At 43.6% G+C, this 12934-nt stretch overlaps 1 long non-coding RNA gene across 2 annotated transcripts; it reads left to right on the forward strand.

Moving 5' to 3' along the window:
* The first annotated feature begins 1909 nt into the window (after positions 1-1909).
* LOC147035188 (uncharacterized) lies at positions 1910-12335 on the forward strand. Of its 2 annotated transcripts, XR_015061631.1 has the most exons (6): positions 1910-2049; positions 3619-3751; positions 6694-6820; positions 7466-7549; positions 7939-8091; positions 9904-12335. It is a non-coding gene; the product is annotated as an uncharacterized LOC147035188 (long non-coding RNA). The 2 variants fall into 2 exon arrangements; XR_015061630.1 differs by lacking the exon at positions 9904-12335 and having other exon boundaries at positions 7939-9092.
* The last annotated feature ends 599 nt before the right edge of the window (positions 12336-12934 follow it).

A 12934-nucleotide genomic window follows, 5' to 3' on the forward strand; every position in this document is an offset into this window, starting at 1 on the left:
TGTAAGAGTGGGCGGGGCTTAGCAAAAGTAGGCGGAGCTTAGGAAAAGTGGGCGTGGCTTAGAAAAAAATACCTTATGAAAAGTGGGCGGAGCTTAGCAAAAGTGGGCGTGGCTTAGAAAAAAATACCTCATGAAAAGTGGGCGGAGCTTAGCAAAAGTGGGCGGGGCTTAGGAAAAGTGGGCGTGGCTTAGAAAAAATACCTTATGAAAAGTGGGCGGAGCTTAGCAAAAGTGGGCGGGGCTTAGCAAAAGTGGGCGGGGCTTAAAGAAAAGTGGGCGGGGCTTAACAAAAAATAACCTGTGGCTCAGGAGGTGGTCAGATGAGAGCATTAAGAGAAGTTTATCATTTCGTAATGGCACAAAAGGGGTATCTTAAAAAATATAAAGATTCAAATGTTTTGTTTATCAATATTTTAGATGGGGATTATTGTGCAAAGAAAATTAAACTATTGAAGGAATTTGAGAATGAACAAATCTTTATAGGTTCAATGAGTGAGCTGTTCAACCCCCAGGTGTTCAATTCAATGAGGTTCAACCTCCAAGTTAAAAGGGGAGACAAATAAATATACCTTGGGATAAAAAGGGGATTTATTTTTAGGGAAAAAAATATGAATCGCTGAAAATCCCCCATTCATTTACATGGGGAAAAGTGAGCCAGAATCAGTATTCTTACCCTACTGACAGCTGATGGATCAGCCTGGTACAACCGCTCAAAGTAACTGGCCCAGCCTTCACATCGGACTCCTCTGTCAGGAGCCAACTACCCTCTGCTCTATATGCAATACACCGAGACGAATGCAATACACTTGGACGAACGCAATGTGTGAATTCCTCTGTAAGCAAGCCAAAATTCACTTGACCACAGGTGATGCTCTACCCTCTCACAGATTCCTTGCACCCTTGTCCACCCTTAGTGCATGTACAGTTTTACGCCTCAGCTGCCTGAACAGCTCAGCTCTGCCATTCAGCTTGGCCCTCACCCTGCCTGGCCCACCCCAGGGCAATGGTATCCAGTGTCCCTTGAGAGACAAAATTGTTCTTCACGCTCCGGTGAGTTCCAAGACATCTCCTGCAACATCAAGGATGGTGGTCTTGATGGCATTCCACAACTCTTGAGGATCTCCCAAAGCACCCAGACCCCCCAAATCTCTACTCAGCCTGTACACAAACTCCTCAGCTGCCCTCTCATTCTTGAGCTTGCCAACTTCCAGCCTCGGTTGGGATGGTACCGTTCTGTTGGATTTAAGCTGAAACTTAAGAGTTGCTACAACAAGCCAGTAGTCAGTGTTGAGGAACTGAGCACTCCGGTAGATCCTGCAGTTCTGGATCATCCTCCATTGACCATCAACGAGCAGCTGGTCAATCTCCTTTGCCACACCACCAGCGTTGGAATACCAAGTCCAGCGATGAGCTTGTGTGTGCTGAAACCATGAAACAGCCATCCTAAGTCCATGACTTCTTGCAAAGTCAGGGAACTCTGTGCTATTCAGGTTCACATTTCCAGACCCATGGGGACAAACACATGTCTCATAACCATCCCTATCAGTTCCAGTCGATGCATTGAAATCCCCCAAGACTAGAAGTGCATCTTGCCTGGGGCACTGATCAACCACAGACTCGAGCGTGGCGTAGACTGCATCCTTCACGGTGAGATCGCTCGCCTCAGTCGGGTCATATACAGAGACCACCCAGCAGGCACACGACGTCAGTATGAAAGATTCACGACGTCGGGAATCGGCCGCTTGGTTGTACAACCAGATCACGACGCGGTACAGCCACAGCTCGATTATCGAAAACTGTTTTTTCTGCCTCGTGTGTTGCCATGGTGACCGCTTTTCCACCTCGTGACGTGTGTGGTTGTGTCTGTCTTTCACCGGAGGAGAGATCTGATTGGCTCATTCCTATTTCCGCATCACGAGCCGCCATTTGCAAGCTTTGGTTGAACTTGTGAACTTTCAGCTATTTCTGAGTGTAACACACAATCCGTTTTAATCTGCAGAAGACTTCCGCTTTTAGAGTTAAAATTATCTTCCGCCGTGATCATTTTTGGTAAGTATAATATTATCAATCGATTTTATATCTTCACTTTTGTTTTTGGACGTTTTAAAGATCACAGAATCCATGATGTCTTCCTGTTACCGGTGTGCTGGAATCTATATCGTTACATTCAATGGAAACTCTCCCGGGCCCTTCGGGGCCCTCGATCGTGGTTCGAGCATTGGACTCGGGAACGTGTATCTGATGATCGAATCCTCCGGAACCCGATTTCATCGTTCGTTTATCTCGTTTAGCTGTCGCTGATATGGCCCTGACATGGCCCTCCCCTGACATGGCCCTGACATGGCCCTGATATGGCCCTGACATGGCCCTGATATGGCCCTGACATGGCCCTGATATGGCCCTGACATGGCCCTGACATGGCCCTGATATGGCCCTGACATGGCCCTGACATGACCCTGATATGGCCCTGACATGGCCCTGATATAGCCCTGATATGGCCCTGACATGGCCCTGACATGGCCCTGATATGGCCCTGATATGGCCCTGACATTGCCCTGACATGGCCCTGATATGGCCCTGATATGGCCCTGACATGGCCCTGATATGGCCCTGACATGGCCCTGACATGACCCTGATATGGCTCTGACATGACCCTGATATGGCTCTGACATGGCCCTGACATGGCCCTGACATGACCCTGATATGGCTCTGACATGACCCTGATATGGCCCTGACATGGCCCTGACATGGCCCTGATCGTGTGGAGAAATCAACGGTAAATAATTAATCAATTAGTTTTTCCGCAGGTCTGGTGAAAAAAAAACACCGCTCTGTGGTAAATAAAGGGAACTCTGTAAAAATTACTTTTGACAAGTTTAATTGGTTCAGAACCTTTATATAATATTTTTCTGGTGTGGATAATGCTTCGGCCGTTCGAGTCCGACGAATTACCGCATTGTACCACAATGTAACAAATTTAAAGTTCCACTGGCCTTAAAAAAAACCTCAATTAATATTATTTTTTATAATATATTGTTTTTATGTCCTCTTTTAACGAGTTAGGCCTAACCAAAAGCAAAAGGAAAACAATTGTCAGTTATTGTTCGCCGAAAAATGTGGTTTTGTCATAAAAAATATTAACCCTTTTGCCGCCGACAAACTGCCGCTTGTAACAATGAAGCCTTCATTGCGGTAGTTTGTCACTATAGGGGAGTTGTTTAAGTTTTTCGGTGCACAATTGTTTTCCTTTGGTAACATGGTTATCAAAAGACATGAAAATAACTTTATATAATAAAGAATAGTATTAATTGAGGCTTTTTAAGGGCAGTGGAACTTAAAATTTGTTACAAGCGACTTTGAACACTGGTGTACTAAATTGTTTTTATTTTCTAAAATAAGGGTGATGTCCAATGCTGTAATGTCCACATAAAATTTGTGGGGAAAGAATGGGAAGAGACCTTTCCAGAACCTGAATTTTTGTAAAGTTGCCAGAGGTAATGAATTCTGCTAAATGACAGTTCATAATGTGCATGACTTGAGTGTAATTCACATTGCAAGTCTTGTTTGATGATCATAAAGCCCAATATATATGAAGTGGAAATTCTTATTATTTTTCAGACAGTACCATGACCAGTCAGCCAACAGCAACAGAAGCAGATGTGGACACTGCCATATCACAACATTTGAAATATGCCCCTGATCGGTGTGGAGGTGCGGGCAGGAACAAGCCCTCATCTATCTATAATTCCAGGTGTGTGTGTGTGTGTGTGTGTGTGTGTGTGTGTGTGTGTGTGTGTGTGTGTGTGTGTGTGTGTGTGTGTGAGACCGCTGTTTCTCGACAAATACTGATCCGATCTAATTGAAACTTGCCAGCTATATTGCTGGGGACCTGAGTGTGTGCCTTTTCAAGGTTTGATATTAATTGGACAAGTGCTTCCCAAGTTATGGCCATTTATATACCAAACCAACTGCGTAGGTGTGACCGATGGGGAAGAGACCCTCAGCCGCGTTCCCCATTACGGGTTACAACGTACGGACTTCCGGATAGTGATGACTTACTGTATTCTCATAATTTCTAGATTTCTTATGCGCATTTATATATAAACACAATGCCCCAATCCAGTCGTCATTTACGAGAGCGAAGGAATGGCCTGTGTGGTTGTTTGAAAGTTTTTTTTTTGCATGTACGGACACATACTAGTGTAGTAATAACGAGTAACAGCAACACGCTGTGCCAGCCGTCCACCTCCTTGATTATTAGGAATTTGCAGCAGAGTTAATTGTAATGTTGGATGTTGGAAACCCAGCCTAAGTTTACATTGTGAAAATATTTACATAGACTCTTATGCAGAATGAAGTTATTTTATTTTCTTGTGAAATTAAGATTGAAAACACCCAACAAATAAATTTTTTGTGCTTTGGAATTATTTATGTGAGATGCATTCAAAATCGTGTTTTCATACTTAATGATGTTAGATTTATATTTTTTCTTTGTATGAATACACACATAGATAAAGATTTGGTCTCATTGATTTGCCTGATTGTAATTCAGTTTTATATAATTTTATGCACTGTTCATATCATGTCAAGTATCATCTGTTTAAGTCTTTTTGCACCTCATTCTATTGATGCCCGCTGTGGGACATAAGTAAAAATATTTCTAAATTGTATATATCATGGAGAAATTCAATCAGAAAGGTGTTTGACTTCCCAAGTCGGACCCATATTGTACTCTTTTACCAGTCATTGCTGAATTTCTACCGATTGAATGTCAACTATTATGTCGTAGAGCAAAATTTATATGTGGTTCTTCGTCTTCTCATAATTCTTACCTAAGGTTGCTTAATTATGAATCTTGTAACAATGGGTAGTATGCCATCAGTAGCCAAAAATTTTAATTACATTTTATATAAATGTAAGTTATCTGTCAATACCTTTTTATGCTCCTAATGCCCATAATGTATGCAAGCATAGAATTCTCATCAGTTTTACTATCTCTCTCTCTTTTGAGTGCAGCCTATGGCTGCTGGTTGCATCATTGGTTGGGACGTGGCTATGCCGCTGATGACATACCAGTACACTGGTACTCATTTTGCCCTTACCAGTCCACTGGTACTCATTTTGCCGACCTCAGAAGGATGACAGGCTGAGTCAACCTCCTGGTGTATTTTAATTCAGCTGCCAACAGGGCTTGAAGTCAGGACCCAAGGATCCCAAGCCACCACCCTAACCACTAAGCCAACACCAGGCTTAAGTTTTACTAACACTGCATGATGATGATGATGATGTTGTTGTACCTAAAGGTGCCTTTGTGCAGTCAGTTATATTTGATAGAGAAGCTCCACAGTTCCTCTATGGAGCAGAACTTTCTGAATTTGAATTGTTAATTGTGCTTTGCACAAAGTGAATTTGTCAAAAAGGTATTTACGACTTTTACCCATGTGGTATTTGTTTTTATTCCCCATTTTTAGTATACTTTTCTCAATTGCAATGGTATCTACTTTTATTTATTGTATGTTTGTATTTGAGTGTGCTTTTTTTGGTACGGATAAAGATATTATTGTTAATACTGCTTGTATATTTTTCCACAATCATGCTCTGCATGATACGTGATAATAAATGATTATGAATTACAGTTGTTTTCAAGTTGTGGTCATTATGTGTTACTGTGCAACGTATAATGATGTTGCAATACAACTTCAATGTTTTGATAATGGCACTGGTGGAACAGCGGTGCTCCGCTGGCCCCAGACCTATGGGTCAAGGGCTCCATCAAGCTGGAAGCTGAAGGGTGTCATGCACTGCAATGTTCGTTTCTTTGGCGTGCAAAGAAAAGGGTAAAAACAAAAACTCCATTTTATGAACGTTGTGATAAAGTTGAAAAATAACATCATGCTTCAATGTTGTGACAACGTTGAAATTTGATGTCATGGGTGTTGCAAATACAACTTCCCACTGACCCAATTCTGACGTCAGGTACAACCAGAACACGACGCTGCAACAACGTTGTCACAACGTTGAAATCTGACGTCATGGGTGTTGCAAATACAACTTCCCACTGACCCAATTCTGACGTCAGGATAGAACCGGCAAACGACGTTGCAACAACGTTGTGTGCCTGCTGGGCAGGGAAATAACACCCAAGGAGTGACGAATCCTTCGTCTCATAATACACTCGTTGACCGGTGTTACCTCAATTATCATTGGAGTCAGCTTATTACACACAGTTACAGCAACTCCTTGGGTATGGTAACCATCAGAGTGATGAGACCAATAGTAGGTGTAACCACCCGCCATTATCTCGCCGCAATCCGGTCTCCGAACCTCAGAGAGTGCTGCAATACCGATGTCCAAATGCTTGAGCCCAGATGACAACAGAGACAGGTGATCATCCTCTCTTAGGGATAGGACATTCCAGGCACCCACCCGAAGGGACCTCCTCAGGTTAACCCAAGGAGAGCACCGTCTGGTGGACGACATCTCCCAGTTGTTGGTCTATATTTGTTAATATTTATTTTGTCTTTCTTGCAATTGTTGGGGCTGTATTTGTTGCTGTTATATTTTCCTGTGCAGTATCTTCTATTCGCACCTGTTTTTGGACATTCCTTAAAAGGTGAATTAGGGATACTTTTCAGGTTTGTTGTGTTCATGTTTGTTTACAAATTGAATCTGATAATCTGTTAAACATTTCAGATGCTCAGCTCTTCCAACACTCATCGCTCTGTGCACCTGATTGAGTTCCATCAGGCCGCTCCCTCCCTCTGGCTTTGGCAGGTGCATTCTCGGAATGCACTAATTTTTGTAGAACATTTTGTGGATGGTAAGGAATTAATTTTTTTGATGTCCAACATATTGATTTCTAATTGGGGCCAGTTTATTATTCCACAGCTGTATTGGAACACTGGAACTGCAAGTTGGTTTATAGTTTTGATTGTGCTTCAGAGAGAGAGAGAGAGAGAGAGAGATATATATATATATATATATATATATATATATATATATATATATATATATATATATATATATATATATATATATATATATATATATATATATATATATACACGTTTTCAGGTTCTGCTTCATTCTATATCAGTATTCTTTGGTGATTGTTTTGCACATTTGTTTGTGACATATTTGGTGGCCTTCTTGTACTCCGAGGAACTTGTATGATGCTTCATTTTCTGACTGCTGTGTTGTTGTTTCAAGATCAATTTTAATGCTGTCTGTTTTTGTTGGTTTACCTTGGAGAAATGTGCACTTGGTACAATTATCTAGTTCAAATTCCATTTGAATGTCATCAGAGAATTGTTGTACTAGTTTTTAGCTGTTCTGTCAATTTTTTGTAACTCGATCTGAACAGCTTTAAATCATCCATGTATAGTGGGTGTGGCACCTTTCCTGTTTCTTTGAATGTTCTTCCTTTGGTTGTTAAGGTGTATCCATGTCCTTGTTTGTTGATGAGGTTACTCAGTGGTTCAGAGCCAGCCAAAACAAGAAGGGGGAAGGACTGTCTCCCTGGAAGATCCCATGCCGTATCTTCAATCTGGTATTTCAATATTTCCTTCTGAGTGCTATAATATCAATGTGGTGTTCCAGCGCTGCATTGCTTTCTCAATCAGTTTGATTATTTGGGGATTGATTTTGTATGTTTGGATGCATTTTATCATCCACAATATGCACCAGGCTATGTACAAGGATATGCACGTGCCATTGTCAACACAACACACCCTCTCCCGTCGAGTAAATGAGTAGACTCGTTCACCCGATAGTGCTGAACACTTCTAAACTTGGTCAATGCTGTCTCCATAGGGATCAATCGTATCGAGTTTATCACAGTATCACTAACTTTACTTTAAGACAAAATGAGTGAGTGTCATACTAGGCCCGAAAAAAAGAGGAAGATGACCGACTTCTTTTCGTATGTCATTGCGACAGACCATACGAGATCATGTATTTCCGATAGCTTCCACTCCAGTGCACGATTTTTCCCTTGATGTGATGTCACATACAAGCATGGAAGCAAGCAGGAAGCCAACACATTGTTCTCCATTTTACACCACTCTTTTGAGAACCATGCTTCGAGTAAAGGTAAAATATGTTGATTTTGTACAAATAACATGAATGCAAGAGTTTTTTTTTCTTACTCATAAAACTATTGAAAACTCCATCTGATATTTCATGTACCGGTAACCAAGGATGCTCATTTTTGTATCGAGAGTGTTATGGAAATAAGCATAAAAAGTGGTGCCAGGCACAACAAATCCCGCCCATTTAAGGCATAAAGTTATTTTGGGGATCAAATTTAAATTTGATACATCCTTAACCTGAATGTTGATAAGAAGAAATATTTTAGTCTTAGTTTGAAGTCAGTTAAGCCATTTTTGACGAAGTTATGACCGTAAAACTTCGGACCCTACCGATCTTCACAAATATGCATTTTTCACAATAGGATTGTTAGGATTTTTAGTCACAAATAGAATAAGGTTCACTCTAAGCTTAGTTTGAAGTAAATCGGATTATTTTTGACGAAGTTATGAGCGAAAAACGATTTTGACCTTTTAGTGACCTTGACCTTTGATCCAATTGGACCCAAAAGTTAATGGGGTCGTCCAAGGTTCATTACCCACCTGTGGATGCAATTTGACAGTGTTTGAGCCAGCCGTTTTCCCGTAAAGTTGTATTTTCGTAACCATGTTTTAGTTTTAATGGAAAATTTGTAATTTTGACCAATGACCATGACCCCCAAACTTTGGACCCTACCAATCTTCACAAATATGCATTTTTCACTATAGGAATGGGTAGGATTATAAGTGACAAATAGAATAAGGTTCACTATAAGCTTAGTTTGAAGTAAATCAGATCACTTTTGATGAAGTTATGAGCGAAAAACGATTTTGATCATTTCGTGTCCTTGACCTTGACCTTTGATCCAATTGGACCCAAAAGTTAATGGGATCGTCCAAGGTTCATTGTCCACCTGTGGATTAAATTTGATAGTGTTTGCTAAAGCTGTTTTGCCGTAGAGTAGCTAACAGACAGACAAACAAACACAAACAAACCAGACGATTACAATATCCTGCTCCCTCCCTCCGGGGGGGGGGGGGCGGGATAACAAAGGGACACGACTGTTAAAAATTATAATGTTTGGAAGCTCAAAAGTGCCACATATTTAAATGTGAACTTTATGTAAGCGTTGTTTTTATTTGTATTTTCAGCTTAGCCCCTCCTCGAAACCAGCACGAAGACGCTCATACTCGCCTGTGCTTTTAAGAGCACATCAGGCAGTAGAGGTAGATGGTATTGCTGTTTATAGAGCATCTCTACAGTATGCAGTCCCATTGATTACCTTTAGAGTTGATTGTAGAGTTTCTGTTGATTGTACCAGATCTGGTCCTGAACATATTCTGTCACAGCTCGAAGAGTCTAAGCTGGTAGCACATATTAAAGATATTCCTGCAGTAGGGTGTGGCTACACAAGGACTGAGGTATTGACCATGGCTACAGATTACACTGTTCACCCCGAGAATCGCCGGAAAGATGACAAGTTCTTCAGTATTGCAGTGGTTCTAGAACTTCATGGGAAGATGGCCTGAGCTGTGCATTGTAAAACCATCAAGTTTATATGAAGTTAGATCACTTTGTGCATCAGAAGAATCAGTTACAAATTACTTCAAAGAACGGGACCATATTCTAACCAAATGCAATCTAAAGGACAAACCACAGCTTATTTATAATGTCGATGGGAAGGGCGTCAATACAGAATACAAGCCACCTAATGTTTTTGCAGGTAAAGGATGTCAACCACAAGATGGCATGGCTGAAAGAAGCAAGACTGTTAGCAATAGTGGAGTGGTTAATGCACAGGGAAAAATCAGATGTCACCTCTTTTGGTTTTCCCAGACAGCGAATGGTGCCAGGCTTGATGCAGAGGAAAACTGTCGGTGCTGATGGAATCCTGACACAAACGGGATGGTCAAATTCCCAGGTTTTTAGAGACTATGTGCAGGACCATTTAATTAAATATGTACAATGTAGGGATGATTCAGACTCAATACTTCTCCTGTATGATGGTCACAGAAGCCACATAGCTATTGACCTGATCATCTGAGCCAAGGAAAACAATATTGTGCTGTTCCCTCTTCCTCTGCACTTCCCATATCTTACAACCTATGGATGTCAGAAGTTTTGTGCTCTTTCAGCTGAAGGATAACCAGCAATGTTTGTCTCTTGGATGTGCCAGTCATCGTAGAATAACTTGGTATGATGTGTGGATTGGCTTGTAAAATAAATGCAGATGAGGTACAACAGGTTCGACCTGCAGGATTGTTTTTGTGTGGCATAATATGGAGACAAATTTCCGTCGAGAGTACTACTCCATATTGGATGCACTCTCCCTGAAGGTGTCTGTGAGGCTGAATGCTCATTTTCTTGCCTGTGGTACCTGAAGACCGACCGAAGAGATCCCATGGGAGAAAGTCGGATGCCATTTCTGTCCCTCATGAACACACACCATGACTTCCCTATAGCCCCACATGATGTGTGTGACATTTTCATCCGAAACACAAGCGGACATCATTCCCGAGTTATAAAATAGTATTTATTCCAAAATAACATAATTCCCGAGAAATAACATAATTCACATTCTGCCATCCTATGTGATCTCTCCTGTGGGGAGACCCCTTGCCCTAAGCTTAGCAACCTCAGCGCATGGCGGTGTGGCGCTTCACCCAACCTCGGTGTTTGCCCAGCACACAGTCAATGCCATCATTTCCTACTTCAGGTATGCACAGGCCATTTTAAAACTATGGATCGGTTGAGCAGGTTTTCCACTTTGGACCATTAGTCATCGTGAATCTGCTAACTGTTGGGCTCGGGAAGAATGCAACGAACTGCAGAAAACTTCCAAACACACAGGAAATGTCGTTGCTGATGATCAATTTCTCAAAATTTCCTGGGGAAGGACCCCCGAACCTCACCTCCACCTCCCGTTTAGTATTGTTGCGGTTGAGGAAATTCGCAAACCACCAGTCAGGTCCCGTAGGTGAGATATCTCTGTAAGTACATGTGTAGTTAGCCCCAAACCCGTTGTTTAGAGGGAATAAATGTGATTCATCCGGGCTGCGACCCTTTAAGATAGCCGTTTTTCTGTTCTATGTTTATTTTGAACCAACCACGTCTCAACCGCCAGCACACAACAACCACCAACCACAACGCCGCTTCACAACAACAACAACGCCAACAGCCACGACCTTTACCTTCACAACTCGCCCCCGCAAACATCGCATCACCGCCATTCCAAACGTCGCCATGGCCATGGACCACCATTTTAAACCCTCCACCACCTTCGCCTCTCCTTCTGCGGCCATTCCCGCACCGCTTGTGGGCACCGAGCGTCAGGCTGTCCTGGCCTCGTGCGGGACGCGCGCCGAGCCGCGGGTGCAAAAAGCGGCCTTTCCGAGGAGAAGTTGGATCAGGAATGATACACGCCCACTTCCGATCCGTCCAATCAGCAAGCGTGGGGCGGTTTGGCCCCGCTTCCAGGCGCGTTGGAGTAGAATCGATATATGCAAATTCGAGGATCAGGGGAGATTCACGCCCCTTTTTCTCCGTCCAATGGGCGAGCGTGGCTCCACCCCCGAGCTCGTTCTGATCCAGAAATTTGCATATGGGTTCTCCTACACCACTATAAAGCGCCGAGCGCGGGGCGAATTCAGTGAGAGTTTTTCGGTCAAGGGAGTTGGAGAAGAGTCAAGGCGAGTTGGAGAAGTGTGGCAGCGGCAGAGTGTGGCAGCAGCAGTCAAGTCGGGTCTGGAGGATAGTCAGTCTGTCGGGGTTCGGAGTCTGTCGGGGAGCTGCAGAGAGGGGAAGCCTGGAGCGCGGTCGAGGTCACAGTGGAGTCGCTCGTTGCGGGACCCAAGCAAGCCAGCTATCCTCTTTCCCCAGAGCATCAACAATTCCCCCCTTCCCCCCCCCCCGCGCTGAGATAGTGCGAAAAGGGGGCCCCGTTCCCACCCCACTCCAAGCAGTGCCAACGAAACCCACGAAGGAGCACGGAGTCGGGGCACCGCCGCCACATTTGCGGCTCATCACAAGACACGGGTAGGCTCCACCCGATCTCGCGGCCCACAGGCCCCGTCTGCCCCCTTGTCTTTGAGGGTGGCCCTTTTCTTTTGCTTTTGAGTATATGTGTTGTCGGCGCCGTCTGTAAAGTAAAACTGTGTAAGTGTTGCCGTGTGCTCGCGTAGTCGATAGTATCTCTGCATTGTTGTGTTTCTTTTGTTGCAATTGCTTTTGGTGCATAATTGTTGTAATTGTATATGTGTGCTCTCCGTGTGCCGAGGAATAAATGTGCATTATGTTGAATTGTTTTTCCCGTTTCGCTTCGTCTTTTCTTTAATTGAATCTTCATCTTGCTTCACGTAAAGGGTTGGTAGTGGGCTTAATACGCCCGATAATTAATCGGAACCGTCGAGGCCGACGTTAACACCGCTCGGTTATTCCGATAGTACGGAACGGGTTGCTTAAGTGGCCCGTGTCCGCAGTCGACCTGCGGCGAGGTGCGATCGCCCGGTCTACCCTCCGTTTGGGTACTTAGGTAGGTCGAATTTGGCGAACAACCCTATCCCACACGGGGGCCGATTGACACGATTGTGGTGAGGCCGAAAGGCCCACCCGTGACTAGTTCCCGGCGTTAGTCCGAGAGGGTCACGACAGAATTGTCCGTCCGGTGGGCGACGTGCCACGATTCGAGTTACCTGGCCGCTCGCACGCCGGCGGGCGCGAATTCGCAACAGTATTATGGCTTGCTGCACCCCACCCCTCCTCTCCCTGTCTTCAAATTCCTGGATCTGCCCCTGATACCCCTGTGAGTTCAAGGTCAAGGCCAAATGGCAGTCTAAAAGCAAACAAGGACAAATGTGTCCAAGAGCCA

Source organism: Eptatretus burgeri, chromosome 1 (assembly GCF_056783735.1).
Source record: "Eptatretus burgeri isolate ZD-2024b chromosome 1, Ebu_testis_v1, whole genome shotgun sequence".
In the NCBI taxonomy this organism is placed as follows: domain Eukaryota; kingdom Metazoa; phylum Chordata; class Myxini; order Myxiniformes; family Myxinidae; genus Eptatretus; species Eptatretus burgeri.